Genomic DNA, 13,199 nt, shown 5'->3' on the forward strand with positions numbered 1-13,199 from the left:
CCGCGAAACGGCCAAGAATCCAGGAAACACCGGTACCACCGACGCCTGGGCCTTCATCCCATGGAGAAGCACCAGTTGTCGAACCTCCACAGGGCTCTGTGGAGGGAACATCGACACCGCCACCGCGTACAGCTGCTCTGCCCGCATCAGCTGTTACGCAGGAATTGTCGGATTTCATCCGTCAAGCGGTGCTCCAGGCCTTAAAGGAACAGATTCCGGCGCCGGTTCTGGTGCCTACACTGATGCCGGTTCCCGAACCGATGCTGGTACCTGTACTGATGCTGACAACCCCGTCAATGCTGGTGCCTGCACTGATGCCGGCACCACAGCCTAAGTCGATGCCGAGACTACCATCGATATCAACACTGATTCCATCGTCGATACCAGACCCGATGCCATCGATGCTGATGTCACCTGGGGCTCCAGGACATCCTGAACTTGCGTTATATCAGCTTCTCATGAAGAGGTTTGATGAAGTAGTCTGTGCTCTTCCACCCAAGCCGCGAGAAGAGATTCCTGAACGGATACCCCTCGATGATCCACAGCCAGGTCCTTCAGGACTTCCACGTCCACCAAGATCTTCTCCAATATCTCCACATCAGGACGATCCGTATGAATCTTGGGATGAGGGACATACAGATACTTCCTCTGAAGAATTTGTCGGATCCTTCCTCTCCAGACCAAAGGAAGAAATCTCCACCGGAGGATTTATCCTTTACAAATTTTGTGCAGGATATGGCGGACATCATACCCTTCACCTTGGTAACTGAAGAAGATGCTAGACAGCAAACATTGGAGGTCCTCCAATTTGTGGACCCTCCAAAACAAGTATCAGCCATCCCTGTCCATGCAGTCCTCCTAGACTCACAAAATCGACTCTGGGAGCACCCATGCTCAGTACCTGCTGTCAATAAAAGGATGGACACTACTTATTTGGTACAGTCTGTTCCTGGCTACAAAAAAGCACAGCTTCCACACCAATCAGTTGTGGAATCCGCGCAAAAGAAGTAAAAAAAAATAAGGCCACATTCCTCCACTCCCCCAGGAAAGGATCATAGATTCTTAGATTCCCTGGGAAGGAAAATTTATCAAGGAGTCATGTTAAATACCAGGATTTCATCTTATCAATTATACATGACTCAATATCAAAGAAATCTGTGGAAACAGATGCAAGAATTGTCAACATCATTACCACAGCAATATCAGTAAGCAGCTCAAGCAATCATTCACAAAGGACTTGAAGCTGGCAAGCACGAAGTCCGAGCTGCTTATAATGGGTTTGAAACAGCCTCCAGAGTAGCGGCCTCTGGGATAAGTGCGAGATGTTGGGCATAGCTTAAGACCTCAGGCCTGAGGTCCAAGAAAAATTAGTTGACTTACCATGTCTTGGTGACAACCTTTTTGGTTCCAAGATACAAGATGCGGTAGCACAATTAAAAGAACACACAGAAGCCCTGTGACAACTTTCATCAATTCTGCAGGATTCTGCTGCCCAATCATCTCGTCGGCCTCCAAGAAAATAATCTAAACGACCTTTCTGTCGGCAGAGGCTTTATTACCCTCCAGCATCAAGGGGCAGATCTTCTAGGCCGCAGCAAAGACCTCAGCCCAGACAACCTAGGGTGGCTAGGCCTCAACCCCCGCCGCAGACGGTACCGGCTGCAGGCTTTTGAGACCTTTCCCAGAGACCAGAGCCATCTCTTCAATCCTCATCCAGAGCTTCCGGTAGGAGGCCGAGTATCCTCCTACAACCATTGGTTACAAATAACAATAGACCAATGGGTACTTGCAATAATATCTCGAGGTTACCAACTCAATTTTCTCTCTACTCCAAGAGATTCTCCTCCAAGACCTCTTTCACTAAGCGACAATCACATAATCCAATTACAAGTAGAATTATCCACCCTTCTGAGAGCCAGAGCTGTAGTGCCAGTGTCCCGGACTCAGCAGGGCAGAGGATTCTATTCCCGCTATTTCCTCATTCTAAAGAAAACTGGAGGCCTACATCCCATCCTAGACCGCAGAAATCTCAACAAATTTCTGAAGAAAGAAAAGTTCAGGATGGTCTCTCTAGGCACCATGCTTCCACTTCTTCAAACAGGAGATTGGCTTTGTTTTCTGCATCTTCAAGATGTTTACGCTCACATTCCAATATTTCCTCCTCATTGCAAGTATCTGCGCTTCATGGTGGGTCATCAACATTTCCAATACAGAGTGCTACCATTCAGACTTGCATCTGCTCCCAGAGTATTCACCAAATGTCTGGCAGTAATAGCAGCACACTTACACAAGGAAAGTGTCCATGTCTTCCCCTATCTAGACGACAGGCTCATCAGAAGTCAATCTCAACAAGGAGCTCTGGCTTCTCTCAGTCGAACAATTACTCTACTTCACTCCATGGGCTTTCTCATCAATTATCAAAAGTCCCATCTCATTCCATCTCATCTGCTTCAATTCATCTGAGCAGAATTGAACACCATCCTCTCAAAAGCTTTTCTACCCGAAGATTGGGCAGGCACACTTTCCCTATTGGCAAACTCGCTACTCTCAAAGAAACAAGCAACAGCTCATCAGTTTCTAACCTTACTAGGCCACATGGCCTCCACAGTTCATGTCACTCTTATGGCAAGGCTCGCCATGAGAGTAACCCAATGGACATTAAGATCACAATGGATCCAAGCCATTCAACCACTCTATTCTCCAATTCAAGTAACCCACCAACTACATTCATCTCTACTTTGGTGGGCGAACAAGGACAATTTGCGCAAGGGCCTACCCTTCCAACAACCAGTCCCACAGTTAACGTTAACTACAGATGCATCCACCTTGGGCTGGGGAGCTCACATAGACAATCTCCAGACCCAAGGTACTTGGACAAAACTCGAAACAACATTTCAAATCAATTTCCTGGAACTTCGAGCTATACGTTATGCGCTGCATGCGGTTCAAGGACTGCCTTTCACACAAGACTGTTCTGATTCAAACGGACAACACAGTAGCCATGTGGTACATCAACAAACAAGGAGGTACAGGCTCGTTTCTCCTCTGTCAAGAAGCTGCACAGATTTGGGACTGGGCCCTGACACATTCCATGTTTCTACGGGCCACTTATCTGGCAGGCATTCACAACATAGTGGCAGATCGACTCAGTCACCAGTTCCAACCACATCAATGGTCCTTAGTAGCGACCAGGATATTTCAACGTTGGGGACAACCAACAATAGACCTCTTTGCATCACACCTAAATCACAAAGTGGACAAATTCTGTTCTCTACACAAACAGAAAAACCAGCCAGCCAAGGACACCTTTGCTCGCCCTTGGAACTCAGGCATTCTATACGCGTATCCTCCGATACTGCTCATAACCAAAACTCTAGTGAAGCTACAACAGGACAAGGGGGTCTATGATACTCGTAGCCCCATATTGGCCTCGACAAGTATGGTTTCCCATACTTCTAGACCTCTCGATTAGGGATCCAATTCGCCTGGGTGTAGCTCCCACTCTCATAACTCAGGATCAGGGTCGGTTGCACCATCCCAACCTTCAATCCCTATCCCTGACAGCATGGATGTTGAGAGCTTGATTTTACAACCACTCAGTCTTTCAACCAATGTATCTCAAGTGCTTATAGCTTCACGTAAACCTTCGACACGAAAGAACTATTCTTCGAAATGGAAAAGATTTACTTTGTGGTGCAGGCAAAAGAGTATTGATCCTTTCTCCTGCCCCACAACTTCTCTACTAGACTACTTATACCATCTTTCAGACTCTGGTCTACAGACTTCATCTGTTAGAGTACATTTAAGTGCAATCTCAGCTTACCATAACAAGATGGGAGATGCACCAGTATCCATACATCCCCTTGTCAGTAGATTTATGAGAGGTTTAATTCATCTTAAACCACCAATTCGGCCACCAGTCACAGAATGGGACCTGAATCTGGTCTTAACAAGACTCATGGGTTCTCCTTTTGAATCCATGAATTCCTGTGATCTTAAATTTCTCACATGGAAGACTATCTTCCTCATTGCCATTACATCGGCTAGAAGGGTTAGTGAGTTACAAGCACTTGTCACGTATTCACCTTATACAAAATTCCTACATGACCGAGTGGTTCTGCGTACACATCCAAAATTCCTTCCCAAGGTAGTTACAGAATTCCACTTGAACCAATCCATAGTTTTACCCACATTCTTTCCAAGGCCTCATTCTCACCAAGGAGAACGGGCTTTACATACTTTTCGACTGTAAGCGTGCGCTAGCATTTTACTTAGACCGCACTGCAGTCCATAGGAAATCCACTCAGCTCTTTGTATCTTATGATCCAAACAAACCGGGTAAAGCAGTGGGTAAACATACTCTATCCAATTGGCTAGCAGATTGCATACAGTTCTGCTATGAAAAAGCAGGCCTTCCTCTCCAAGGGCGAGTAAAGGCACATTCAGTGAGAGCGATGTCAACCTCAGTAGCACACTATCGTTCAGTGCAATCCTTGACATACGTAAAGCAGCTCATTACTGTTTGGACAAAGAAGGAGGACAAGATTCAGCCTATGGACAATCTATCTTAAAGAACTTGTTTCCAGTTTAATCCCAACTCCTTCTACATCCAACCTGCTGTGATCTTCGGCTGCCTCATTTTCATCAACAAAATTTCACTGTTGCTTCACTACAAAATGACTCAGCCTCTAGCTTGCTAATCACCCATATGTGAGGACTAGCATCCTGCTTGTCCTGGGATAAAGCAAAATTGCTTACCTTGTAATAGGTGTTATCCCAGGACAACAGGATGTAGTCCTCACGAAACCCACCCGTCACCCCGCGGAGTTGGGTCCGATACGTTTTATTATTTTATTTTTTGCTAAAGCTTATTGCTACATACGAGACTAAAGAGAGACCCCTGTGGCAGAGAATATCATGGTATGCTGGGCATGCTCAGTGGCCTCACAGGGCCAGTCAAAAGTTTCTAGAAACTTTGACAGAAAGATTTCCGCAATAGGGCTCTATCAATGAAGTCACCCATATATGAGGACTACATCCTGCTGTCCTGGGATAACACCTATTACAAGGTAAGCAATTTTGCTTAAATTGAGATCTCTGCTTAATTGGTAACCACTGTAGTACATAGAGCAATAAGGAAGTTGATCCACTCTTCCCTTTACCTCTAATCAGGTGAGTACTTGAGCGTTGAGTAGAGGAATAGCTTAGTAGTTAGAGCGGCAGGCTGAGAATTGGGGAAGCCAAGGTTCAAATCCCCTATTGCTCCTTATCACTTTGGGTGAGACAATTCAATCTCCATTGTCTCAGGTACAAGCTTAGGGCTTGATTTAGTAAATATTTTTCCCATAGACACAAAATGGGAGAAAAGCCTTAGTAAATCAGACCCTTAGATTGTAAGCCTGCTGATGACACGGAAAATACTTGTAATAGCTGAATATAATGCATCTTGAGCTACCAATGAAAGACATAAGCAAAATAATAACTTGTAGCCTATGAGGTGAATTTTAAAAGGCGGACATGCACAAAAATTTGGATATGTGTGCACATGTAGAACATGTGCATGACCACCCAATTTTATGACGTGGGGAGATGTGCACACATCTCGCATTGGAGAAAAAAGAGGCATGGTGTGGGTGGAGAATGTCCAAAGAAACAGTATTTATCCGGTTGGCTTGCAGTAGTTACAAGACGGTTCGTTCACAGGATATTAAGCCTCGAGGCAAGTTTTTAAGCACAATATTTGGAATGTAAGGACCTTGTAGCCGCATGAGGTGCTGTACAGAGGCAAACACCACTATCATCATTCAACAGTCCCCGAAGCAGCTCAGAACAGAGCGAAACTCGGCCTGAGTTGGGCTTTTTATAAATTAATAAACTCCTTGGTGTTTACCGATCTCCTTCTTTGGTGGGTGGGGAATGGACATTATGGGGTGTGGGCAAGAGATGTACGCATATGTGCCTGGGCATACACCCAGGTCCAATGCTGCTTAAGTTTACTTTTGCTATGAAGGATATGTAAGTTTAAAAAAAACAGGCATCACTGAAGGGTTTTAAGGGGTCTAGGGTAATTGGGGGACAGTCAGGCTAAAGAACTGGGGGGGGTTGGAAGGCCTAGCTTTAGACTGGGCAAACTGGTGGACGTACTGGTGAAACTGTTCATGGCATGGACACGTGCCTGTCATAAAATTCCCTCACTTGTGTAACTCATACCCAGTTTTATGCAGCTGTGCACACCCACTTGCAAAACTGGGCGCACACGTACATGTACCCAGGCTGTTTTATAACATACATGTGTATGTGCACATATGTTATAAAATTGCCGCATCTCTGGGCTTGCACCGACACGCACTCGTATATGTTGGCCCGCATGCCCATTTGAAAGTTACCGTCCCTGTGTCTGCTTCATATGTAGAGCAACAAGTAGGCCATTACAGTAGTCCAGCTGGGATAGAATTACAGATTGGAATACCTACAAAAGAAATTTTTATCCAATAAATTACACAGGCGAAGGACCATGCATAATTTTAAAAAGGCCACTTGAATCACATGTCAATTTTTGCTTCATAGAAAACAGAGTCCAGCTTTACACTTATGTACTTTATCACCAAACTAGATGTAATAGTAATAGATCCCATTCACCCAAAGAACTTCAATTTTGTTTCCATTCAAAATCAATTTACTTTTAATAAGCCAATTAGTAATAAATTCCAACAAGATTTTTAGTTCCCTGTACGAACCCAGATCAGTCCAGACTCCTGGGTTTTGCCTCCCTTCTAGCAGATGGAGCAGAGAAAGTTTTACTGAAGTGTCACTTAACCTGGTGTGCCACCTGCAGTCCATCTGTATTTCTCTGTCTCCAGCAGATGGAAGGTGGTGCAGAACCTGCAGTCTGAAGGGAATTAAAAAAGAAAAAAAAGAACAGAAGAAAATGAGTAGTTCGCGTTAATTCATCCTTAGCCCTCCCTAAAGGTTGATAGGTCCTGGTGGAACCATCCTTTCAGGTGAAGGAGCTGCCGAGAGGGAGGGGTTGGAAAGCCCTGGGTCTGATCGGATCCTTCAACCATGGAGAGGGGACATAACTGGTTGGATCAGTTCCCTCTCCTCCCTCCCTTAGGAGCACATTCGGAGCCTGCAGCCGCAAGTATACATTATTAGAATAAATTAAAAAAAAAAAAAAGAGGAACGAGCCTCGCTATTTGAGTTTGTCTTTGCTGCTTGTGCTGGTTGGGTGCTTTTAGCTCGTTGCGGGGTTTCACGTGTCTTCGGGTGCCTGGAAGGTTGGCTGATAGTGGCGCGTCGGTTCTGGGAATAGTTAAAAAAAAAAAAAAAAAAAAGAGAGAGAGAGAGAAAAGGCTTCCGAGATTGTTCTGCTGCCATGCCTCGTGGCGGACATTGCACGGTGTGTGGGGCCACGTGCTTGCCTCTCCCTTGCTGGCACTTGCTCCCGCTGCGCCTCAAGAGGGGAAAGCAGCTCGGGGAGCACACGGGAGGCCGCGGAGAGCAGCGATTGTCCGTAGTTAGTGCAGGGGGAGCCAAGCAGCCCAACAGTGCTGAACGGCGGCCATTTTGACTACTTTTGCTGCCACCTCTGACAGGGCTTGCAAGGATGCTGCTCTGCCCCCAATGCTGTTGCCCACTGATTGAAGGCCCTCAGAGCCCCAGGGGCCCCGGGATCCTCTGTTAGGAGAGGAGGAAGACCTCCTGGAGCAGGATCCAAAGAAATCAGGGGATTTTTCCCCAGATAGCTTTGTGCATTAGCAAAACAAATTCTTGATGAAAAGGGCAGCTGGACATTGCCATTCCAAGCCACTGGTCTTGCCAGAGCCAGCTGTGGCCAAGAGGCCGTGTTCATCTCAATCTGGTGGGGCAACCAGAGTCCGGAGAGTACTGGCTCGTCAATTGCCCCAGGGGAAGGCCGAATTTAGTTCAGAGAACTCAGAGGCTGAAGATTCCCCGGTGGTGCATCCGTCTGAGGTGTATCCTCTTTTGGATGGTGCAGACTTGGAGGAGGCACAAAATCAAGCACCCTCTGTGGAGAGGGATGATCTAAAAGTGGTTTGCCTCTTTCACCGGGAAGAGCTGTGGCCCCTAACACGATATGTTCTTAATGAACTGGGAATCAAGGAGCTCCAAGCAGATTCGGACCTCGAAGGTGTGGATCCAGTCATGCGGGGCGTGAGCGGGCTGACAACTTTTCCTTTCCACAAGTCAGTGAAGGAGTTAGTGTTTCGAGAATGGGGAAACTCCAGATACAGGCTTGAAGGTTGACAGAGCCATGGAGAAGTTGTATCCTTTGCCTGAAGACAAGTTGGATATCTTGCGGCTACCGAAGGTGGATTCTTCGGTTTCTGCCGTGATAAGAAGACAAAAATTCCTGTAGCGGATCCAGCCATAGTAAAGGATATGTAGGATAGGATGTTGGAGGTGCATCTCAAGAAGATCTTTGAGGTATCGACCTTGGGTATTCGCTCTAGGCCAGGCTGCACTGGGTATAGTAATTGCAGTCCATCAAGTTGTTATCTCCAGAGGGATGTGCAGCAGGTCGAGAGGCTAAAGACCGTGGTGGCCTATAGGGCGGATGCCTTGTATGATCTCTTCCGCATTTCCTCTTGTTCAATGTCCGCTAGAAGACTTTTATGTTTAAGGAACTGGTCAGCGGATGTTTCGTCTAAGTCTCAGCTGGGATGCCTTCTGTTCAAAGGAAAGCTGATTTTGGAGAAGACTTAGAGCAGCTGGTAAAATTTCTGGGAGACACTAAAGGGCACAAGCTGCCAGAGGACAAGCCGAAGCTTGGTAGAGGTTTCTCTTCGACACGGACTCATTTCCGGTCAAGCTGGTGTCCCTATCAATCTTGCCCTTTTGGGAGGAAGTTAGAGACAAGGGGCAGGCAGCAGTCTTGGAATCAGTTCTTTCGAGGCCAGAGACTGGTCAGAAATGGTTCTGGTCAGGGAGCCCCCGGTGCCAAGTCCTCCCAATGAAGAGAGGCCGGGCCCGCTCCTCTGTCTATGCATCGGAGGTCGGTTAACATCCTTTCTTACGTATGGCATATCTTATGTTCTTAAGGAGTAGACCAAGATCATGTCAGATAAGTGGGTCCTAAGTGTTATAGAACACGGCTAAGCTTTAGAATCTGCTCGGCTGTTTAAAGGTTTGTTCATGAGGTCCCCTTGCACTTTCGAGCAGAAAAAATGGGTGGTTTGAGAGACCGTCAATCGTCTGTTGGGGGCCATAGTTCCAGTGCTGGTCTAGGAACGGGGGTCAGGAAGGATTTACATTTATTTATGTTTAAATATCTTTATTGATTTTCACAAAACAAACACTGCCATGGATACAAATACAAATGAAAGCACTGGAATTCCCAGTGGCATGTTTGAGAATCACAGACAGTGAGTACCCAATTTAACCACCCCCCCCCCCCCCCAATTGTAAACATGGCCAAATAATAAGAAATATGCAACAAAAACAGAGCTGGTAGAATCTTCTCAATCCCCTTCTCTCGAAAAGAAGCCCAACTACTCCCCCCCCACCTCCCCCAAGGCCTTAATACAGAAAAGTATAAAAACAAAAAAGCTTAGAAATTAGTGTGCGTAGGGCAGAGAAAGATCATTGAGGATTAAACTACGAGCTCTATGGGGAAGGGATTGAATATAAACGTCCCTGTTTAACAAAAAAGGCCTAGATTTATGGGCTGTATCAATCCGTTCTGCCAACTTCTCATTAAGACATAAGAGGTGGATTTGGTTTTTCCAGTATGTCAAATTTGGTGAGTCTTTTCCCTCCCAATAATGAAGAATAGATTTCCTGGCAAACAATAAAACCTTCTGAATCCACAGTCTCTTATGTCGTTGAGTATTCCATTTATTTTGTGATCCCAGTGCTTTTCGTCCAATTCTGGATTTAAAAAAAGGTAAATCTGGAGCTCAAGGTTCCTCATTTTCATATGGAAACGTTGACTTCGGTAATTGCTGCAGTGCGCAAAGGGGAGTTTTTGGCCTCCCTAGATTTGACTGAGGCCTATCTCCACATTTCAGTTCATCTGGACCATCAAAGGTTTCTCAGGTTCATGATCCTCGGAAATCATTTTCAGTTTTGCCCTCTGCCATTCGGGTTGGCAACCACTAATACAAAATTGATGGTATTAGTAGCAGCAGCTCTTCGGCAGGAAGGTGTCCTGGTCCAGTTGTATCTGGACGACTGGTTGATTCGCACAAAGTCAGAGGATCTTTTCATCGGTCAGTGACAATGGTGCTGCAGTGCTTGCAGTCCCTAGGCTGGGTTGGGAATTTCCCCGAGTCAGCTGGTGCCGTCTCAAGTTCTGGAGTTCCTCGGTGCATGCTTCAACACCAGGATTGGAAGAGTTTTACTCACCGAGGAGCAGATTGTCAAGATACAGGGGCACGTTGACAGATCGCTAAACAATGCGATTCCCAGGGTCTGGGATTATCTGCAGGTTCTTGGGTCTATGGCTGCCACTTTGGAATTGGTTTCTTGGGCATTTGCTCATATGTGGCCTTGTCAGTCGGCCTTGCTCTCCAGGTGGAATCCAATCTCAGAGCAATTTCATCTACCGCTGCCTCTTATGGAACACACCAGGTCAAGTCTGGATTGATGGGTCTGTCGGGACAATTTGAGCTGTGGGATGGCCTTGGAGGTTCCAAACTGGAAAGTGGTCACAACCGATGCCAGCCTATCCAGTTGGGGGGCTGTGAGTTAGGCTCAAATGGCGCAAGGACGCTGGTCTCCGGAGGAGATGACGTGGACCATCAACCATCTAGAGACGAGAGTAGTGCGCCTAGCAGTTCAGGCTAGTGAGAGTGTTATCGGACAGTACAACAGCAGTGGCTTACATCACCTGACAGGGTGGTACCAAGAGCTGAGCAGTGGCACTGGAGGCCCAAGAGTTGATTCTCTGGGCAGAATGCCACCTGGAGATGCTGGCAGCTTCCCACATAGTGGGGTTGGACAATGTTCAGGTGGATTTCCTCAGTCGCCAACAGTTGGATCCCGGGGAGTGGGAATTGTCAGAGGAGGCCATGCTCCTAATTCATTGCAGGTGGGGGGAGTACCGTATATGGACCTCATGGCAACGGGCAGCAATGCCAAAGCTCCGAGATGCTTCAGTCGAAGGAGAGAGCACGGGGCAGAAGGAGTTGATGCCTTGGTCCTCCCATAGCCACAAGGAAAGACATACAGGAGAATTCCGTCATGGCCCCTGGTGGGCAAAGTCTTGCGAAAGATAGAGCTTCATCCGGGGCAGGTAGTTCTGGTAGCACCAGAATGGCCTAGTCGGCCGTGGTTTGCAGACTTAGTAAATCTCACTGTGGATGGCCCGCTACATCTGGCTCATCTTCCCATCCTGCTCCGCCAGGATCATATATTTTTGGATCAGGCTGCTCACTTCTCTCTCGTGGCTTGGCTTTTGAGAGGAAACGCCTAAGAGAGAAGGGGTATCTGTAGGATGTTGTTACCACTTTGTTGCAAACACAAAAGAAATCCACCTTCCTTGCATACATTCGGGTCTGGAAGCTGTTTGAGGTTTGATGCAAGGAGCATAGTGTGGATCCTTTTAGGGATTTGGTGGTCCATATTTTGTCCTTTTTGCAGCAAGGTTTGGTAAAAGATTTGGCTTTCAACTCGTTGAGAGTCCAGGTGGCTGTCTTGGGGTGCCTTAGAGGCAAGAGTCATGGGGTGTCTCTGGCTACGCATCCGGATGTGGTATTTTTTTTTACAAGGGGTCAAGCATTTGCATCCCCCGGTGCAAAAAGCATGTCCTCCATGGTGCCTAAGCTTGGTTCTTAAAGCATTGTGTGGGGCACCACAGGGCGACTTTGAAGGATCTAACTTTAAAAGTTGTTTTTTTCTGGTGGCAATTTGTTCGGCTATGTGGATTTCAGAGTTACAAGTCTTTTCGTGTAGAGAGCCTTTCCTAAGGTTTTCGGATGCGGGAGTCTTGTTACGTACGGTGCCTTCTTTCCCTCCGAAGTTTGTTTCCTCTTTTCACTTGACTCAGTCAGTGGAGTTACCAGCCTTTACAAATTTAGATAGCTTGATGACCCTGGACAAGGAATTGAGGTGTCTTGATGTAAAGTGAGTGTTGTTAATCTATCTATAGGTCATTAATAGTTTCAGAGTGTCTGATCATCTTTTCATTCTTTTCAGTGGCACAAAGAAAGTGCAGAAAGCTTCGAAAGCGACCATAGCACGGTGGCTGAAGGGGGCCATAGTTTCGGCATACGTTTGCATGGGTTGGTCGGTGCCTTAGGGTCTGAGAGTGCACTCGATGTGGTCTCAAGCGGCATCCTGGCTGAATGTCAGTGTCGCCACAAGAGATATGTAGGGCGGCTACTTGGAAGTCGTTGCTCACTTTCTCCAGGCATTATTGTCTAGATGGTCAGGTGCCAGAGTTTAAGAACTTTGGCGAAAGTATACTTTAAGCGGGACTCTCTCAGTCCCACCTGGTTTAGGGAAGCTTTGGTACATCCCAGGAGTCTGGTCTGATCTGGGTGCATACAGGGAAAGAAAAATTGGTTCTTACCTGCTAATTTTCGTTCCTGTAGTACCACAGATCAGTACAGAGCCCCGCTCGAGTTTGGAGAGTCCGCTTGATCTGTTGTTTTTTTTTATATATAAGCTGAAGTATTTCAGTTGGCTTTTATGGCTCAGTTGATGGTTGCACAAACTGACTTATATGATTATAAGGATCGTTCAGATTTTTAGATTCTTTCTTCTCCTGCTCATTCAACGGGAAAAGTTTTGTTAGGTTACGTTGAGTTTTGGCATAGTTTTTCCAACTTGGCTTGGGTACAGGTCAATACTGATGGACTGCAGGTAGCACCCCAGGTTAAGTGATAGTGTCAGTAAAACTTTCTCTGTCTCCATCTGCTGGAAGGGAGGCAAAACCCAGGAGTCTAGACTGATCTGTGGTACTACAGGTACGAAAATTAGCAGTTAAGAACCAATTTTCCTATTTCCATAGCATTTGTGGAATCCCTAGCCATCAGAAAAATTAATTGCATGTCATCAGCGTATATAAATCCTGTTGAGCCTAGTTCCTGAATTAAACTGCCCAAAGATTGAAGAAAGATGTTAACCAACAAAGGTGGTTAGTGAGGAGCCCTGGGAACACCATAGCCCACCATATAAGGCTCTGAAAGAGAACCATTTACACTAATCAACACATTCTTATTTTACTGTCAAAA

General features: G+C 46.3%; 1 protein-coding gene across 3 annotated transcripts in view; it reads left to right on the forward strand.

Moving 5' to 3' along the window:
- The window catches only part of RBL1 (RB transcriptional corepressor like 1), a 365,834-nt gene that overhangs the window by 143,232 nt on the left and 209,403 nt on the right, over positions 1-13,199 (forward strand). The window lies entirely within an intron of this gene.

The sequence above is a fragment of the Rhinatrema bivittatum genome, chromosome 8, assembly GCF_901001135.1.
Source record: "Rhinatrema bivittatum chromosome 8, aRhiBiv1.1, whole genome shotgun sequence".
Taxonomy (NCBI): Eukaryota; Metazoa; Chordata; class Amphibia; order Gymnophiona; family Rhinatrematidae; genus Rhinatrema; species Rhinatrema bivittatum.